A 19,614-nucleotide genomic window follows, 5' to 3' on the forward strand; every position below is an offset into this window, starting at 1 on the left:
TGTTAATAATACAAATATTGAGCGCACTTTCATCGCCACTGGTTCTTGAAATCGGGTTCTAAGTATGAAAGATTCCTTCAACTCTGGTGATAACATTCTTCTTTTGATACATTTAATGGAACAGGGCAATTATCATTGTCATTGATATACATTATTTTCTAATTTACAGATATTTCTTTGGAAATTTTTACTTTTAAAAATGTGAATTTTGGCTTACAAATAGACAAACGTAACATAGAAAAATTAACTATAATAATATAATAATAATAAATTTATTTATATAGCACCTTTCATACATAAAATGTAGCTCAAAGTGCTTTACAAATAAGATCAATATACAAAGTAAATAAAGTAAAACAACCACAAGAACAACAAAATAGAGCACAATAGAGAAACAACAAATGCAATATACAAATAGTAATAATAATAATAATAGAATCCATAAAACTAGTAGAAGGCGAGGGTGTATAGATGTGTTTATAGCTGCTTTTTAAAGTTTGTAATATCTGTTGACTGACGAATATACACTGGTAGAGAGTTCCAGATTTTTGGTGCATAAAAACAGAAAGCAGCTTCACCCGTCTTTTTATATTTCATCCTAGGAACACTTAATAAAGTAGCACCTGATGATCTTAGAGCTCGATTTGGAACATATTCTGTGAGTAGTTCTGAAATGTACGGAGGTGCTAATCTATTCAGAGATTTAGCGACAAAAAAAATCAATATAAGTCAGTCAGAAGAATTTCGTGACGAAAACGTTACATGAAGCAATTTATCGTGTTTGGAGAACCAAATTCTGACTATTATTATTAGATTACAAAAAAGAAATCTTTGATTTGTAAATTGTTAGTGAGTTTTACTTTTTGACGCTTACAACTTTTTTGTTAAAAAAAAATCAGCTAGTAAATGTAGGCGAAACAATACAAGCACTTCTGTTGAATTTGTTGATTTTTGGATGTAAGACAGGCCTCAACTCTGACAATGTTTAAATCCAGGCTGAAAACAGTTCTGTTTAGCTGTGCATATGTCACCTGAAATCACTGAAAGTATTTTATCTGCACTCTTCACTTTTAAATGAATTAATTAATGATTATTTTTAATGGGTTTGAATTTTTTTTTTAATTTTTATTTCTTTATTTATTATTATTATTTATTTTTTTCTATTTATTATTATTATTATTTATTTTATTTTCCTAATGATTTTTTAATAATTTTATTGCCTTCTTGTGATTTTATTTAGCTGTGAAGCACTTTGAATTGCCTTGTGTACGAATTGTGCTCTATAAATAAAATTGCCTTGCCTTGCCTAGTCAAAAGTTTTTAAGTGGGCGAAACACAAAAATACAATTTAGCCACGCCCAGTCGTGACGTCACGTCGCACTCAGATTTTTTGCGTTTCCATGGAGACCGTTTACAGTCAAATTATTAGCTGTGTTCTGACAAGTTAGTTGTGTTTTTTTTATTTATTATTATTATTATTCTCTTGTGATTCCTTTGGGGGATTTCGTTTTTAGCCTCGTTTAAAGATTTTTCAGCCACTTGTACCCTTTCCCCACCCCCACCCCTCGGCGGGGTTAACTGAGCCCGCCTCCCGTCTCCCCTCCCCGGCAGCCTCCGCCTCTTCTCACTGGTCTGTCATCCACACCGCTGTTGTTGCAGCCATTTTACCGTGGAGCGTCGACACGGCGACGACCGGAGGATGCCGAGGCAGCGCCGTTAAAAGGTAAAACCGCTTTTTGCGTCTCGTTTATGGGTCGGTAAACGCTGCGGGTGGTGAGCGGCGAGCGGCGGCCCGCCCAGCGGCCCGGCCGGCGGGTCGGTCGGTTGGAAGGGGCTGAGGCAGCCCTTAAAACTGCTCAGACAGAGGAAAGATTGCTGGGTTCTAGTGTGTTTGACGACCATAGCTTGAAGCTGGCAGTTATAACAAGTCCAAATGAAAAATGGCGACGTCTCCTTCTACTGCTTCTAAACCTGTTAAAGTTGCAACGGCCACGGGAACGTTTGTTCCCGGTTAAAGTGCGCAGGAAAGGTACTGAGTCACACTGGCGCGTGCGGATAGGGGGCGCGCGAGAGCCGCAGAACGTGGAACGCGCGCGCAGTGTACGTTATTCCCTTGTTAGCTAGCCTGTACTTTGCTTTGCTGACTATATTGTTTAACATTTCGAGGCTTCTTTGTTCTTTTAAACCAGCAAATGTTATCTCGTCTGTTTTGTTAGATGTTGCTTATCGTGTGGGCTTGCTGTCCTGGAAATTTTAGTGGCACACATGTTGTTTACGAAGAGAGACAATGCTAGCCAGAAAAGCATAAATATATTAAACTACTGCGCTGGTATATCAGCAAGCTAGCTCCTAAAGGGTTTGAAAATGAAGCGCGTTTGTCAAGTGCTGCCGTTAGCCCCAATTGGACCCCTTTTTTAGACCAAAACAGTTACAGCGCTACGGTCGGGTCCAAGTTGGTTCCAGCTAAAGCTGCAATTCTGCTCTTCGCATTGGTCATTACACGAGCAAACTGTAGCGTAAGCACCGTGCCACCAACTGTTAACATAGCGCTTCAGGAGCACTGGGCTCATTGTAATTTTTCTAAACGTTAGATGTTGCTTATTGTGTGGGCTTACTGTCCTGGAAATTTTAGTGGCACACATGTTGTTTACGAAGAGAGACAATGCTAGCCAGAAAAGCATAAATATATTAAACTACTGTGCTGGTATATCAGCAAGCTAGCTCCGAAAGGGTTTGAAAATGAATCGCGTTTGTCAAGTGCTGCCGTTAGCCCCAATTGGACCCTTTTTTTTTAGACCAAAGCAGTTACAGCGCTAGGGTTACAGATCTTTCTGTGGAAATTTTTACTTTTAAAACTGTGAATTTTGCTTACAAATAGACAAACGCAACATAGAAAAAATAACTAGCGACAAAAATAATTAATCAGAAGAATTTCGTGATGAAAACGTTACATGAAGCAATTTATCTTGTTTGGACAACCAAACTCTGACTATTATTATTAGATTACGTGGAACACGCGGGCAGTCTACTTCATTCCCTTGTTAGCTAGCCTGTACTTTGCTTTGCGGGTCCAAGTTGGTTCTAGCTAAAGCTGCAATTCTGCTCTTCGCATTGGTCATTACACGAGCAAACTGTAGCGTAAGCACCATGCCACCAACTGTTAACATAGCGCTTCAGGAGCACTGGGCTCATTGTAATTTTTCTAAATGTTAGATGTTGCTTATTGTTTGGGCTTGCTGTCTTGGAAATTTTAGTGGCACACATGTTGTCCACGAAGAGAGACAATGCTAGCCAGAAAAGCATAAATATATTAAACTACTGTGCTGGTATATCAGCAAGCTAGCTCCGAAAGGGTTTGAAAATGAATCGCGTTTGTCAAGTGCTGCCGTTAGCCCCAATTGGACCCCTTTTTTAGACCAAAACAGTTACAGCGCTAGGGTTACAGATCTTTCTTTGGAAATTTTTACTTTTTAAAATGTGACTTTTGCTTACAAATAGGCAAACGCAACATAGAAAAAATAACTAGCGACAAAAATAATCAATATAAGTCAGTCAGAAGAATTTCGTGACGAAAACGTTACATGAAGCAATTTATCTTGTTTGGAGAACCAAACTCTGACTATTATTATTAGATTACGTGGAACATGCGCGCAGTGTACGTTATTCCCTTGTTAGCTAGCCTGTACTTTGCTTTGCTGACTGTATTGTTTAACATTTCGAGGCTTCTTTATTCTTTTAAACCAGCAAATGTTATTTTGTCTGTTTTTTTTGGGTGTTGCTTATCGTGTGGGCTCGCTGTCCTGGAAATTTTAGTGGCACACATGTTGTTTACAAAGAGAGACAATGCTAGCCAGAAAAGCACAAATATATAATAATCAATATAAGTCAGTCAGATGAATTTCGTGACGAAAACGTTACATGAAGCAATTTATCGTGTTTGGAGAACCAAACTCTGGAACACGCGCGCAGTCTACGTTATTCCCTTGTTAGCTAGCCTGTACTTTGCTTTGCGGGTTCAAGTTGGTTCTAGCTAAAGCTGCAATTCTGCTCTTCGCATTGGTCATTACACGAGCAAACTGTAGCGTAAGCACCATGCCACCAACTGTTAACATAGCGCTTCAGGAGCACTGGGCTCATTGTAATTTTTCTAAACGTTAGATGTTGCTTATCGTGTGGGCTTGCTGTCCTGGAAATTTTAGTGGCACACGTTATTTACGAAGAGAGACGATGCTAGCCAGAAAAGCATAAATATATTAAACTACTGCGCTGGTGTATCAGCAAGCTAGCTCCTAAAGGGTTTGAAAATGAATCGCGTTTGTCAAGTGCTGCCGTTACATAGCGCTTCAGGAGCGCTGGGCTCATTGTAATTTTTCTAAACGTTGTGTGTTGCTGCTGAGCCAATTGTGCTCCGACACAACAAGAATAGCTTCGGAAGAAGTCGTACAGTAAGTAAAATGTCAAAGCGCCTGAGCAACAGCTTTTGTGAGGGCAAGAATGATGAGCATAAACACAAGTATAACAATTGGTTTAGTTTCCCACAGCCAGAGCTACAATTGATCTTTGTCATTCTATCACTTTAATCAAAAAGTTGATGCTGGTGAAGGACCAGTTTTTCAGTTCTGTAGCCAGTGCTCTAGCGGTCAAAACAGAACTGGAACTTTGTAGTTTGTTCATTTTTGATTAAGTTTAAAAATGTATATTTTAATCAGTTATAATATATTGAAAGCAACAGAACAATCTAAATGGTAGGTTATGATATGCCCATTGGGTAAAATATGGGCTGGAAACGGTCCTTGGTTGATCTCAATTCAGCTTGCGAAATCTCCGAATGAAAAGGACTCGGCCCATCAAAAATATATTTTTAAAAAAGGCTCTTTGTTATTAAATCGTGAGACAAGTGAAATATCTGTAAGTAATTTGACTGGATATCATCTTGTTCAAAAGAAGCATGTCTGATATTCAGAGAAGTTGCTGTGGTAATAGTACAGGATCAGGATCCAAAAAAAAAACACTTTTCAACTGAGCGTGCTAGTGTTGCTCACCCAAGACATTTGGTCTAAACTTACGGGAATAGTCCTACATTTTACACCTTACTAGCAAGGGGGCGTTGCAATGTACCTACTCACCCAGCAGGGGGAGATACAGTAAAAAAGAGGCTAATGTTTTTAACACTGCTACGGGAATTGAAGAAACTAGCATGCATAGCGTTCTAAGAAGGAAATTAAAATTCTAAATACTCTGAGAAGCGGGATTTTGGAAGTATTTACTAATTTACACTCTAAATTGTATAACGGTGAACAAAGGCTGTTTGTTGACTTGATACAAAGCGGCTGTCTTTCTATACAACGACACTGGACTTGCATGCTAACTTGAAAAGAAATGGCGAAGGCTCCTCTTTGACATTTGAAACACTATAAGAATTACTTGCGAATTAAAAATGTTTTCTAATTGTTGCTAACATTTGTTCTCTTATTCTGTTGCATTTGCTTTGCTTGGCTACTTCGTTGAAGTTGCCGACATACGGGTTTAAATTTTGAAGAAGAATACGATAAAGATAATTTCCCCCTTCTACTCTATGTAGAAGTAAAAACTAAAATCTCACTGTTTACTATATTATTATCATGAAGTAAAATACTACATTAAAATAACTTGCAGATATGATCAAAAATATCAAATCATGATGGAATTGTATTTCACTAAACCGAGCATATATGCTAATGCTCAATAAATATTCTTTTTGAAAAATGGCGTATGATGTGATCCAGAGATCATGGTGGACACAGAATATGTCGGGAGATGCCTCAAATACATACCATCTTGCCCGAAAAAGGAGCAGCCTAACACCATAAGATAAACTGGGGTGCTGGCTGGAAGACGATCAATGGGGTAAAAAGATTGAGTGTGACACCATTACCGCTGGGCTAAAACTGACTACTTTATTTTCAAGAAAAGGGCAGGGCCAATAACTTTGAAGGGGTTTCTCTTGAAGTACTGGAGATGGAGACTAAGTCCTTAATTGAATTATGTCCCAGACTGAACTTTATAAAGGCTGTAAATCATAGTAGAGTGATGCTTTGGGGAATTCCTGTCATGAAACTAATGAAAAATATGTTTGTATACTCTGGACATTTACTTCAGTGCTCTGTATTGTGGCTGACAGAAAATTTATTTTTGTATTTTTGTGAGCAGAGTTGTTCATCACATGAATCATAGTATATAAAGACGCAGTTTTATTCTTAAGTTCTGTAACATTACCCTGCCATGTCTCTTGACATACTTGGTGGCTTTTGGGGGTGTCTTTGTCAGCTTGTAAAGCAAGTAAACAAATTCACGTGGATAGATGTGCATGTCATAGGGGGAGCCAATGTTTAAGAATCTGGCATACTTTTTTTCCACCTATGGCTCAGAATGCTGCTACTGTGCCGCTCGGTGACCCCAAGTTGGATTGAAATTTGCATGCGAAAGCATGTAAAAGTTCTTTGGTGGGTGCCCTTTTACTTCAATGCGCGAGGCGGCAGCTTGCAATCTGGTTTCCACATTATCTTGGTAGATTTGTTTCAAGTTGGCTCATTTGACTGAAAATTGCTCTATAGTGTTTACTCCTGGGTTGAAAAGAAAAAGAAATGCATTCCAAGCTTCCAGCATTTTGTGATGAAACTCCTAGGATATTAATATGGTTACAAAACAAGGGGATTGAACTGGCTAAACTGCGCAAATTGAGATGACACCAAGCACGCCAATTTCATTGCCATTGACGCATGATGTTGCATGGTACATGGCATTAAAGAATCTTGAAATCCAACAGAATTTGTTCTGTACTCTTACATTGCACTTTTTACACTTTTGTCTGGATTGGTTAAACAGGCTTAGCAACATCCTAGGAACATTTTGGTTTTATCTATCCGTCCATTTTCGATTCGTACTTATTCCAATTTAGGGTTGCAGGTAGGTTTCCCATTGGGGAAAAAGACACTGAAAAGGTTTCCAGTCCACAGGGCCAACACAGAGACAAAAAAAAGCATATTTGCGCACACCTGGTTAACCCTCATGAACACTGGGAGAACATAGAAACTCCACACAGAAAGACCCTGACCAGGATCAGAACCTTAAACCTTCTTGCTATAAGGAAACGGTCCAAACCACCACACGGTTCGATAGATTAATATACATTTTCCAAGGAAATACAAAATGTTATTTGGCGATGACCTTCACTTGTATATAAACGAGGTACAGGAAGGGTTTATTTTTTTGTTGCATTTGATTTGAGACCTCATTTACTGTTGATTACGGCCATAAGTTGGCCTATACCATCACCTTATCACAAACTATGGAGCCTAGTATAGTCGCCTCTAACTGGTTAATGGAAACTTGTCTGATCGTTTTACTGTATATTACGCAACATTTGATAAGGTGGAGACGGTGTTCAGGTTGCCATTGTTGTGTTTTGGATATGTGAAGGAGTTTTTTTTACCTGTTACCGTTACGGTTGCAAAGGGGCGGAAAGTTTCCGGAAAGTTTCCATGGGAAGTTAAGCTTGGGAATTTTGGATATATTCCATATTGGAAACTTTCCATGGGAATTATGGGAACTAATGGGAATTTAGGAGAACTAACTGGGAATATATTATATCCAAGCATAAATATAAACAGAAGTCATAAGAAAACATCCATACAAAATGTTTTCAACAGATATTTCAACAGATTTATTTGTAAGTAGAGTAGAACACGTTCTAATTACTTGTTTCATGGATGAACAAAAACAGGAGTGTTGGGTTCAATATTACCCATCCCCTAAACCCCCCCATCCAAAAATGTGCACCATGTGCACGGGCCTCAGATTCAAGTCATGATTATGCTAAAATATACTTTCCTCAACTATAATTAAGTTCCCTAGAAGAGCCAACCTTCAATTTTGAAAATTCACAGTTTATTCCCGTTAATTCCCATGGAAAGTTTCCGTCTTTGAAAATTCCGGGAATTTTGCAACCCTAGTTACCGTGCAACATGTTGATCTTTGCCAGGTCAGATGCAATTTGTGACTCAAGAGCTGTTTCTGGTCTGAGCTGACAAATGATAAACTCAGCGACGGACGTACGCCTTCCCAGATATGATATAATATCCCAGATATTCCCAGAGATGATAGCGATTCCTTAAGAATACTTCTCTTATTTCTTCTCTTGATGTTTTTTCAACTACTTCTTCTATTGAATTGGATTCTCTAGCAATGTAGTCTGTACTGCCAACCTTTTTGCGACACAATGCAGCCTAGGTTATTCTCTTCAAACCAGACAATGGAAACATGTCTAGTTCACATTTCTTTTATGACCTTTCAAAAGGAACAGAAATGTGACTATTGTCCAGCTGAAGCTGCAAGCTAATTCTTTCTGTAAGGTAATTGTTACGCCTTTTGTGTCCTCTCGGTATAGAATAGAGGTTAGTATTGTTTTGATGTGTTGTCTTTTTACACAATGTGTAAAGTTCAGGAAAGTGTATCTCATTTCCACACTGTTTATAATCCACAAAACACATCAAGTCGCAATGATAATTTTTGCCTCGGTCCTTCATGTTAGCTGCTGGTTGTTTTTCAGCTACATTTAATTGGACGGATTGGTCTTGATTTTTTTTTACCTGAATATGGGTCTTGTAAAAACAGTTTGCTTTGCATGTGGATGTGAATTATGATTGGTTTTAGAACAAATGGGGCGGATTTCAGCTGGTGGCTTACAGTTTGAGCAATCGCAATATTCATGAGTCACCCATAAGTTTACTTTAGTTTGGTAAGGTCTGCTAGCAGGATTTTTAAGGCAGGAATCAACTTGTGTGTTTTAGGAAAGGGTGATAAGCTGAAGCTGAAGTTTATATTGGGTTTTTAGAGTTGCTGAATTGAGTTGTTAATGTACGTGTGTTGTGTTTTTATTCTGGGTCTAGTAGAATAAAGTAGCTTGGTAAGATTCCCATTAAACTTCCAATTCTGGCTGCATGACTGTGGCAGAAATTATAATCAGGATTATTTTTGGTATTTTAAATCCTAGTTATTAAACATTATTTCACTTTTTTTTTAACATGTTTTAAACTTTTCACACTATTAACTCTTATTGTTTCTTTTTAACACTAAGAAATTGGGCGTATTGAACTTTTTTCTTTTGTAGATTTTTAATAAAACAGGGTGTGGATATTGCAGAACATCAATAGAGTAATGCTACGAATGAGTGGTTGTAAATGTGACCACTTCCATCACTCCTCTAACAAACCCCCCCAAACTATTGTAGTACCGGGGGAAATTGGGTCAAGGGAGGCTAAGATGGTGGGCCCCCACAGCCTCATCAGAGTGGTTCAGTTAAGCTGATCTGAGATCTGTTAATCAGTGTCCTCAGCAGACATGCTGTCAGTATCTTGGAGAACTTTTTTTTTTTTTTTTTTAATGTAATTTCATATATTTGGTGCCACTTTTAATCAGTAATACATGTCTGGTTGGTTAATTATATATATATTTTTGTGGGACAGAGGACTCAAAAATTAATTCTGCTTTATTCTGACTTCTGTTTAATCGTTGGAAGTCAACATTTCTGTTTTTGACCAAAGAGTTTCCAGTGTTGGTTCTGGGCAGGTGCTAAAGCCGGTTCTAAGTTGGTCATTCTCAGTCATTGCAACACCCTAAAGCCTGATTTATGGTCGTCTACAGAGAGCCAAAATTTTGGCGTGCGTTGGCCAAAATTCCTACCTACCCGTCGACCGTTCCGGTTTAGCTCCTTCCTCTCAGAACAACAACGCCGCCATTTTTGAAAGAGTTTACTGTGTGCCGGCCAACATTTGGTCAGAATTATTTTGCATTTCAACATCAACAAGCTCCGACTCCAACAACAGTCTTTCTCTGTCGGTCGCCATCGTTCACTGTGAGGAACGGAGCCGGAAGGTGAACCATCGATCAGCCACTTTCACCACAGACGTAAGAGATTGGGTCGTCTAACGTAGCGCCGCCTGCTGATCGGGAGGGGAACTGCCTCGGGTATCCGACATCCCGACGGAGAACTTCGAAAGGTTTAGTGACCACGGAGTCGGATTGACGGATAGCGACGGAGAAGCATACCGAGGCCTTAAGTATCAGTGCATTGCTTTAAGTTGAATGCTAACTAACCAGCATGCACATATGCAGAAGTGTAATGGCGGTATTAAATAGGGGTGGGCGAAAAAATCGATTCATGTACATATCGCGTTTTTTTTTTTTATTTATTTATTTATTTATTTATTTATGGGATGATTTTAAAAATCGATTTTTCTCCCCTGAATCGATTATATTACGTCATATCCTTGTCCAGAAAAACTTCATCAATTCATTACATTAAGTCATGTTAAAACTAGCCCACATTTGTGCTGTGTGGACATTTCCATTCATTTTGTAACTGTAAACTTTAAAAAAACCTCTTTTTGTCTGAAATAAATGTCAGCTGCTGGACTGACTGACACAGACTGATGTGCATCGTTTACGGGAACGACATTCATTCTAGAAGTGTATGATTCAACTTGTTTGTTTTTTTAAGGAGGAAGAAAATTGCAATTACTGATTATATCGAATCGCAGTTATCAAGAATCGTGATACAAATCGAATCGTGACCAAAGCATATCGTCCCACCCAGGGATGGGAACTGATAAGATTTTTACGATTGCAATTCCATTTTCCATTCTGCTTAACGATTCGGTTCTTTGTCGGTTCCCTTATCGATTCTCATTTGGAGAAAAAGGACAACAAACCGGTCGATTAGCATCAACTTTGTTTAGTGTAGAAGTAACACGAGTCGTGACCTCACAAACCCAACAACGGTGAGGTCCACATTGGTCTATCCTGGCCTGGGTAATTTAACTCTTCCTGCTCTGGTGAAAGGAGAAGCTGGAGGTAGAGGTGAACTGGGGGTAGTACCACCAGCCTCTGGCTCTGAGCCAGTCAGGCTCTGTCTCTCATGATTTCATCTAAATGTAATGCCTGAGAAGGCATTCATTTAACCTTAACCGTTACTAACAGCAGCTTTTACAATCAGGCAAATGGAGCTAACATGATAGGCAGTGTTTGTTAGTTAGTTACCTGCAGTGTTAGCCGAGGACATGCTAACGTTGCTAACATTGCTAACGTTGCTGGGTTCAGATTCACCAACGTTAGTCCGGAGCGGATTGAAAACACGACATTCATTCATAGTTATTGCATGTTGGTAGTATTTCCTCCCTTTGGTGAAATATTCACTTTGCAAGTTGCCCTGTTGTCGTCTTTTTTTGGGATGTGTAACCAAACTTTGGAGCGTTTGTACCGCTTGGGCGCCATGTTTACTGTTGGCTGCTGGCTGCGCTGGACTCGTCATTCGTGCCCACTGGAATCGATAAGGGAATCGTTTGCAAAATTGCAAAATGATTCCAAGGAATTGAAACACTGGGAACCGGTTCTCAACAAGAACCGGTTTTCGATTGCCATCTCTAGTCCCACCCCTAGTATTCAACAATAATCTGACGTATAAGGCTGTCTGTTGTGGTTAATGCCAATCGAACAATCGCAACATTAAACAAACAGAGAAGATCTGTTTGGAAGTATTTTTGGATTTTACTTTGGGATAGGTAACGTTTGTCGACTTCGTACAGTGACAACAAATCTGTAGACTCCCCTATTAGCTCTCCAATGACGCAAGAGTCGGCGTGTTCAGCAGCGTCCGGCTGACTGATATTCAGCACAGTCTGCCACAGCAGGTCCCCTGTCTGAGGCTTGTAAAACTCACCAATCGCATGGCAAAATGTAGTTTTAGGAGAGGCGTTTCGTTAACTCATGGTGGAACTTAAGCTACGATATAAGAGTCAGACTACAAACTCATAACTGGTAAATTTGTGTGGAACAACACAGGAAATAATGACAATTTCATTAAACTTTTGTTTTCCTATTCCTGTTGCTCACTGAACTCTCATTGGAAGGGTTGTAGAGAGCTTTGTTTAAGGCTACACACTCTATAAAATAGCTTCTCTGGACAAGACTGAAAACTAGTTATAAAAGGGTGACCTACTCAAGGATCTGTGGTGTTATTTTTGTGCCCTGTTTTTTTTTTTTTTTTTTAGCTGCCCCCTTTAGACACATTCTGGAGACATACACGACTTGGTTAATTTGATGAAAATGGCTTTGATATGGGACCTTTTTTTAAAGAAAACCAAAAAGGCATCAAGCAAATACCTGCAGGAAATCCAGAGCACTGCTCCACATAAGCCACTTTAATGAGGCTATTGATGAGATCTTCAAATGGAGTTAAATCGGCCCGACTAATTTATCTCTACTTGATTAAATTAAATGTTAAGATTCAAAGCTGTTTGAATGCCATCCAGGTACAGATCACATGTTCATACCAGGTGGAAAGGGGATCGGTTTTATGGATTGTGTTGCTGTCTCTGGAGGGGCTGGAAGGGTTCGTTTTTTTTACTGCTAGAAATCTCGTCCAGCTGCTCCTTTGCTGCTGTAAGATTTTCTTCCTCACCGTTTAAACTGTCAACGGGAGAAATTAGAAGTTTGTTACCTGATACAGTTCGTTGTCGTTGGCAGTTTTTAATAAAAAGTTAAGTGGATACGGCTTGTAATATGATATCACCAGTCATCATGTTGGTACTGCGAATCTTGTGGCCAGATTTCCTTCATTTTCCTACTTTTCTGCTGTTTCAAAGTGATGTTGAATGCTTTTTTTGGGATTTATTTTATTTATTTATTTATTTTTTTGGCTTTAGTCACCAGAGGTCCTTTCAGAGTAGGCAAGGAAAGTTCATTTGTAGAGAACAATTTGTACACAAGGCAATTCAAAGTGCTTTACAGCTACATAAAATCACAAAATGCAAATAAAACAATTCCATAGAACCTAAAAAGTAATAATTATTAAAATTAATTAAAAGCGAAGAGTGCAGGTAACCCTCCCTGAGGTCCTCAGAGTTCGAGTTGGTTCATGTGGCTCTAACATGTCAGAGATGTACTCGACCGTGAAGAGACTTGTACACAAGCAGAGCTGTTTTAAAGTCTATTCTCTGAGCGACAGGAAGCCAGTGCAGAGACCTGAGCACTGGACTAATATGGCCGTATTAGTCTGAACCAGTTTAAGGCATGACCAGAGATTCCCACCTAGTCCTGTAACCTCTGTAATAAGATCGCATGGTCAACTCTGTCAAAGGCAGAACTAAGACTGTGACTCTACTTGCATCTGTGTTCAGGCGGATGTCGTTTGTCACCTTGATCAGAGCTGTCTCAGTGCTGTGGTGGGGCCTAAAGCCTGATTGGAAAGTATCAAAAGCATTGTTAGACAGGAGAAAGTCACTAAGCTGTTGGTATACAACTTTTTCTAGGACTTTGCCTAAGAATGGCAGGTTTGATATGGGCCGGTAGTTGTTCAGTACTGTGGCATCAGACTGCTCTTCTTTAGAAGAGGCTTAATGACAGCGGTTTTTAAGGCCTTTGGAAATGTAACAGAGACGTTGACTAGATGAGCGAGTTGTGGTAACAAACTGCTTTAGAGTTTAGAGTAAATGTCTGTGCTGAGCTTGTGTATCTCAGCTTTGGACCATCTCAGTGTGGTGCAAAGCATTAATTAGGTCTGGCTTCTCCAAACATACTATTAATGCTCGTTCATGCTTCTAAAAAAAAACTGTCCGGCTACTTCTGTTTGATTCTCGTAATTCAATTTACGGTGTTAAATTCTTCTGTGGCCCCACCCCCAAAAAATGGCTGTGAGGTCACGCTATGAACTGTTGACCCAAGCCAATAGCAAAGCTTAGTCGAAGAACAGTCAGTGGGGTTACATGGTGAGATTAATTCGATTATAGTTGGGTTAAGCTCGTTATTTGAGCAAGGATTATCCTTGGATATATGGCGGTGAATGAATGGGATCAGAGGCACAAAGCGTGTCATACCCCGGTATGATAGGTGGCGCTGTACCCATTCCAGCTGTTGCTAATAGAGCCACTTCCTGTTGACCTCTTCACCACCAACAACAACAACAAACTCAGGCATTGGAGAAAGATGGAGAACGCAGAGCCAGATGAAGCTACGTCCCTCTACATTTGCTCTGTGATGAGCTGCTTGTTGCACAAACTCGATGCCCAACGGAGCATTCTCCATCGCGTTGTTTGTTTCTTTCTTTTGTTTGTTTGTTTTTTTGTTTGTTTGTTTGCAATAGAGTGGGCATTTAGCAGCGCCATCTTTTTTTTATTTTTTTTTATTATACAATATGTTACAGTTACATTTTATACACCACCCCTTTTACCGTGAAGACAATAAATGCTATTGTTTCAATCTTGCATGACGTGCACGCCATGAATTAGAAAACACGATATCATTACATCCACATTGCTTCGTTATCTCAAGCCCCGCAAAAAAATAAAATAATAAAATAAAAATAGAAAAAATAAAAGTCCCCAAGCTTTAATGTATATTTACTTCTTGGTCTGACCACTCCCGAAATAAGCCCAATTTAAAACAAACAAAAAAAAAACTAAAATTAATTCATTATGAGATTATGCTGTCGTCAAATGAGGTACAAAATATCACCAGACTTATCATTTACCAGCTGTCAATGTCCATGGATCCATTTCTGCTGATCCCTCATAAATACACATCCATCGTGTTGAGAATCATGTGACGACAGAGAGGGCAGTTCTGTTAGTATATAGGCTGCCTCATAAGGATGTCTATACAGTCTCTACACAGTCAGAGGTGTCTGCATGGCAACAGCACCCCCCCCCCCCCCCCCCCCAAAAAAAAAACGGCCACCATGCCCCATAGTGCGCGATCGGGGGCTACTCCCCACCCCCACTAGGTAATGGAACCGATCAAAGGAGCCCAGAGAGAATGATCTAATTTGGAGGAAGAGGCTGTCTCAAGACTGATATGATCCAACAAAAGGTCTCTATATTGGTTAATGCAAAGAATTTTTTTATTTTTCCAATTTAAAAGTATAGTTTTATTTGCAATACACAAGGCAGTGCAAATCATGTGAATTGACTTTGTCTCAAAGGTCATGTCATCTATATGGGCTAGTAAGCAAACTGATGGAGAGGTGGTATTTTACATTTCAGACACTTTGACAAGTCTTCACATATCAGGTGCCAGAACCTCTGGACAGGTGGACAGAACCAAATTGGATGGATGTAATTATCTGGTATATTGCCTGTACATTGCGAGCAAGTGCTAGATGATGCAAAACCCATCCTGAACATCCGTTGACCTGTATAGTGTACTCTATGAAGAATTTTATATTGTATCAATTGTAAATTAGGATTTCTAAGCATTTTAAAAGTTCTTAAACATATCTGGGACCAAAGGTTTTGGTCCAAGTTGACGGACAGATCCGTCTCCCATTTCACAATGGGAAGGGATATTGATTCGTCTGTTAGACAATGCCCTGTAGATTTTTGACAGTAATTTGGGAGGTTGAAGATTAAGGAACTCTAATACCCTTGATGGTATTTCCAACCTAGTTTTATTGAACTTAAATTTATGTTTTATTATAGATTTAATTTGTTGATATTCCAAAAATTTAGTCTTGTCCATCCCATATTGTATTATTAATCTGTTAAATGGAATGAAGTCTATCTCCTCATATATGTGTTCCAGGTATTTGATTCCTTTACACCCCCAACCCGGAAGGTTTATCATATTATTATATTGTAGGATGTCAGGGTTGTTCCAGATGGGTGTACGTTTGCATGGGATTAGTGAAGACTGTATCATTTTAAGAAACTCCCACCATGCTGTCAGAGAGGAGCTCACATTGATGCTCGTGAAACATATATGGCGTTTTATGTTTGAACTAATGAATGGAAGATCCGAAATCATTATATTGTTGCATAGTGTCTGTTCTACGTCTAACCAGGATTCATCAAGAGGGTTATGTTTTATCCATTTTGAGATGTATTGTAACCTATTGGCCAAGAAGTAATGATAGAAGTTAGGCAGCTCTAGTCCTCCTTTATCTTTGGTCTTCTGTAATGTTTTTAAGCTGATACGTGGGGGTTTATCCTTCCAAAGAAATTTAGAGATAGAGGAGTCTAGGGATCTAAACCAATCAGATGATGGTTTCTTTGGAATCATTGAGAATAAATAATTAATTCTAGGCAAAACCATCATTTGAATTGAAGCTACCCTTCCCATAAGAGATATGGGTAGAGATTTCCATCTTGCAAGATCATCCCCAACTTTCTTTAAAAGTGGGATGTGATTTATTTTCGTTAAATCTGCCAGTCTAGGATAAATATTGATACCCAGTTATGTGATATTCCCTGACTGCAGTTGTGTAGTAAGGGAATTGTTAAAAGAGCAATTTATTGGAAGAGCTGTAGATTTTAGCCAATTTATAGAATAATCTGAAACCCTTGAGAAGGAGTTTATCAACTCAATAACCTGCGAGAGGGAGGTTTGTGAATGCTGGAGAAAAAGTAACACATCATCTGCATAAAGACTGATTTTATGTTGTATGTTCTTGCATTTTATACCCTTAATACCAGTAGTTTCCCTGATCGCTGCAGCTAGAGGTTCTATGAAAATAGAGGGCTTTTGAGAGGGCTTTACAAATTATTTTGAGATCAACATTGATAAGAGAAATGGGACGATAACTGGTAGGAAATACCGGGTCCTTGCCTGGTTTTAATAAGTTTGTTTGTTTCTGATGGCGACAACAACAGGAATATCGTCTCCTTTGACTTCCGGGTCACGACCCCGGGAAAACATCTGGAGCATGAGCAGAACGCAAAGTCTGATTCACCATGTGCTTCAGCGTCTATAAGCAGGTTCAGAGTGACTTTCAACCCAGTTATCTCGGGCTCTGAATCCCATCCGATCCAGTTCTTAGTCAGATTAAGGTGTCTACATGCACTTAATAACTCAGTCTGATTGTAATTGAGCCAATAATCCGATCCTTTCAGCGCCATGTGACCCCACTGAGTGATAAACTGACTTATTATCAGTCTGAGTGGGCCCTAAAGCCCGTTTCCACTATGCAGTCCGGTGCAGTTTCAGTGTTTCCACTACCATGAAAGCATACCGGTCCCATGGAACCCGTTACCATGGAACCCGTTACCATGGAACCCATGGTTCCCATGTCTGTAGCCCTTCTGCTTGGGGTAGCGAGCCCACAGGACCGGTTCCAGGCTCTGCTCTCCGGTGTCGGTGAGGAGGCGGTGCAGCGGCAGCTCGATGGCGCTGGGCCAAACCAAAAAGTTTTCCAGCTGATTGCCGCAGAAATGTCAGAGAGTGGTTTCACCCGGACCGCGAGCCGGTGTGGCGTTAAGCCGAAGAAGCTTCGGAGCGAGCGACGTAGTGACGCTTCGGCACCTGAGGATCCCCTTTGTACAGTGGGAACGCAAGCTGACCCCAAAGCGACCCGAACCGTACCGGACCGATACGAAGTGACCCGAATCGTACTGACAGTGGAAACAAGGCTTTAGACATACCAAGCACACCAGACCTCACAGCTTCAGCCAGACTTGAAGAAAATTCCTGGAACCGTCTGGTACATACAAGGACTGGCTCAGACCGGCCAGGTGTAGCCTGAGATAATAAAATTGGGCAAAAGGAATTCAGTAGGCGGGATGCTGGCTGAAAGCCAAATCAACAGCGACGAGAAAGGTGTGACGCCATTGTCTCTGGGCAAAAAGGGACTTCTTTTTCAAAGAAAAGGTACGCCTTTACCAGGAATTGAGGGCATTAAGACTTGCACAATGTAACGTAAAGCTGGTCTTTTTCTGGAAGGAACTCGAGTTTATTCCTTTATCTTGAATTAATTGTTGATTCCAGTCACTTTGAAGGTGTTTTTCTTAAAGTGTTGCATGTTACCTTTGTTTTTTACAACAAAGCCTCTCTTTTGGTCCATTTTCAATAGTTGTTAAGCTGGCTTCTGCAAACAAAGCCCAAAAAAACAAAAAAAAACAAAGCCATAAGGTGCATAACAATAGAGAGGAATGAAGCTGCAATACCACAGTTTCCATCCCTGCATCACACTATTTCGCATTTTTAACCCTCTAACCGCCAAAGTTGCAGAATTGCGACATTACGTCAGCATAAACAAAACAGTCTGTAGATAAACTAAACGGGCTTTAAGGTGTTCAGTCCTCCTACCACTAGTTGGCAAACATGTTACCCTTTCAAACAAGACCAAGCTCACGTCATTTTGTAGTTCACAGTGTCTTTATAAGGCAGTGCAAAAAGCCGCGCGAGCTCAGGTACGGAAGCAGTTATTCAGAGCTTTTCTGTAGAAACGTGCGAGTCGAATTTTTATTGTCAGCGAACTATTAGTGAGTTTTTAACACCATGGCTTGTAAGAAGTTGAACCGTGCGGAAGTATTGAGCATGCTATTTGCCCACTCCGAAGGAGAGTTTTTACCTCGTGAGGAGGATCGGACGAGCGCTCATGCTTCCCACGGTGAAACTTCCGAAGGCAATGGTGCCGGCATGCGAAGCGAGGCTGTTCTCCAAGCACAGACACACACTCCAACTCATTCGCTGCCGTTATCCAACCTCAATGGAGTGGGTGGTAGCGGGGAACGCGGTCGCAGTGTCCGTAGAGCTGTTGGTCGAGGAATCAGGGGTGGGAGAAGTGGGTCTGGTATCTCTAGCATGCGCTCTCTCCACCCAGCTTTGCCTATCCGCCAGCGCAATGATCCTGACATCGGATCACACAATGTTCAAGCACAAACACACACTCCTTCTGTCCCTTTATCTGGCTTTTACGGGGTGGGTGGCAGTGGCGAGCGTGGCCTTCAGTGGAGGGGGGAGAGATGCCACAGAGACTCACTGAGCGTCACTGGCTCAGTGAGGCTGATGACAGACCAGACTGTGCTGTCTGCTCTGACCGTACCCGGCCTAAAGGTCGTCGGCAGACTAAGTTCAGGTGCCGTCAGTGTGGTGTAGGTGTCTGTGCTGTGCCATGTTTTGAGAGGTACCATACTCTAAAAAATTATTAAGTGTCACCTGGAGAGACAAGTTTTTACCACCGTTTTCACGTTTCACAATGTGTTGTCACCTGTTTTAGTGTGTGTTCCTGCTATATGATGACATTTTACCACTTGTTTTATTATTGTATTCCTCATTCCTGATCATCATGACTAAGGTTGAACAGGTTAAAAAAAAAAAAATCAATTCAAAGTCTTCCACTTCTTGCATGTGTTTTCCTACCCTATGGTAGCCTAATGATGAGAGTATTTTACCACTTTCTCCTGTTTTATTGTTGGTTTCCTCCTTATGAATGATGGTAAAAGACAGAAAAATGAAAATAAGTTCAAACATCAAGTCAATATCCACCATTTCCTGAAAAAATATAGGCAACTTTTCACATGTTTTCCTACTATATGGTAATGATGATACAGTAATATTTTACTATATTATTCTGTTTTATTGTTGCTTTCCTGTTCCCTGATCATTATAGATGATGATAAAAAGACAAAAAGAAAAAAAAGTTTTAAATACACAAGTTCATAATCACTCAATTCCAATATTTCCTGAACATAATGAGATTCAAAATGGCTGCCACCTGATGACGTCATAATATGCAAATTAGATCAATAATTTCATACCCCACATAAACTATGGATCATGGGCAACATTTTTCTAATGTACAGTAGG

The 19,614-nt window shown here is 40.0% G+C and overlaps 1 protein-coding gene across 1 annotated transcript in view; it reads left to right on the plus strand.

Annotated features, from left to right (window-relative positions):
- The first annotated feature begins 1,618 nt into the window (after positions 1-1,618).
- Positions 1,619-19,614, plus strand: part of ccdc71 (coiled-coil domain containing 71) — a 42,825-nt gene continuing 24,829 nt past the window's right edge. Inside the window, exon 1 of the mRNA XM_075460051.1 lies at positions 1,619-1,723. The gene's annotated coding sequence lies outside the window, so the exon portion shown is untranslated. The remainder of the gene's footprint in view (positions 1,724-19,614) is intronic.

Source organism: Odontesthes bonariensis, chromosome 3, assembly GCF_027942865.1.
Source record: "Odontesthes bonariensis isolate fOdoBon6 chromosome 3, fOdoBon6.hap1, whole genome shotgun sequence".
Classification (NCBI taxonomy): Eukaryota; Metazoa; Chordata; class Actinopteri; order Atheriniformes; family Atherinopsidae; genus Odontesthes; species Odontesthes bonariensis.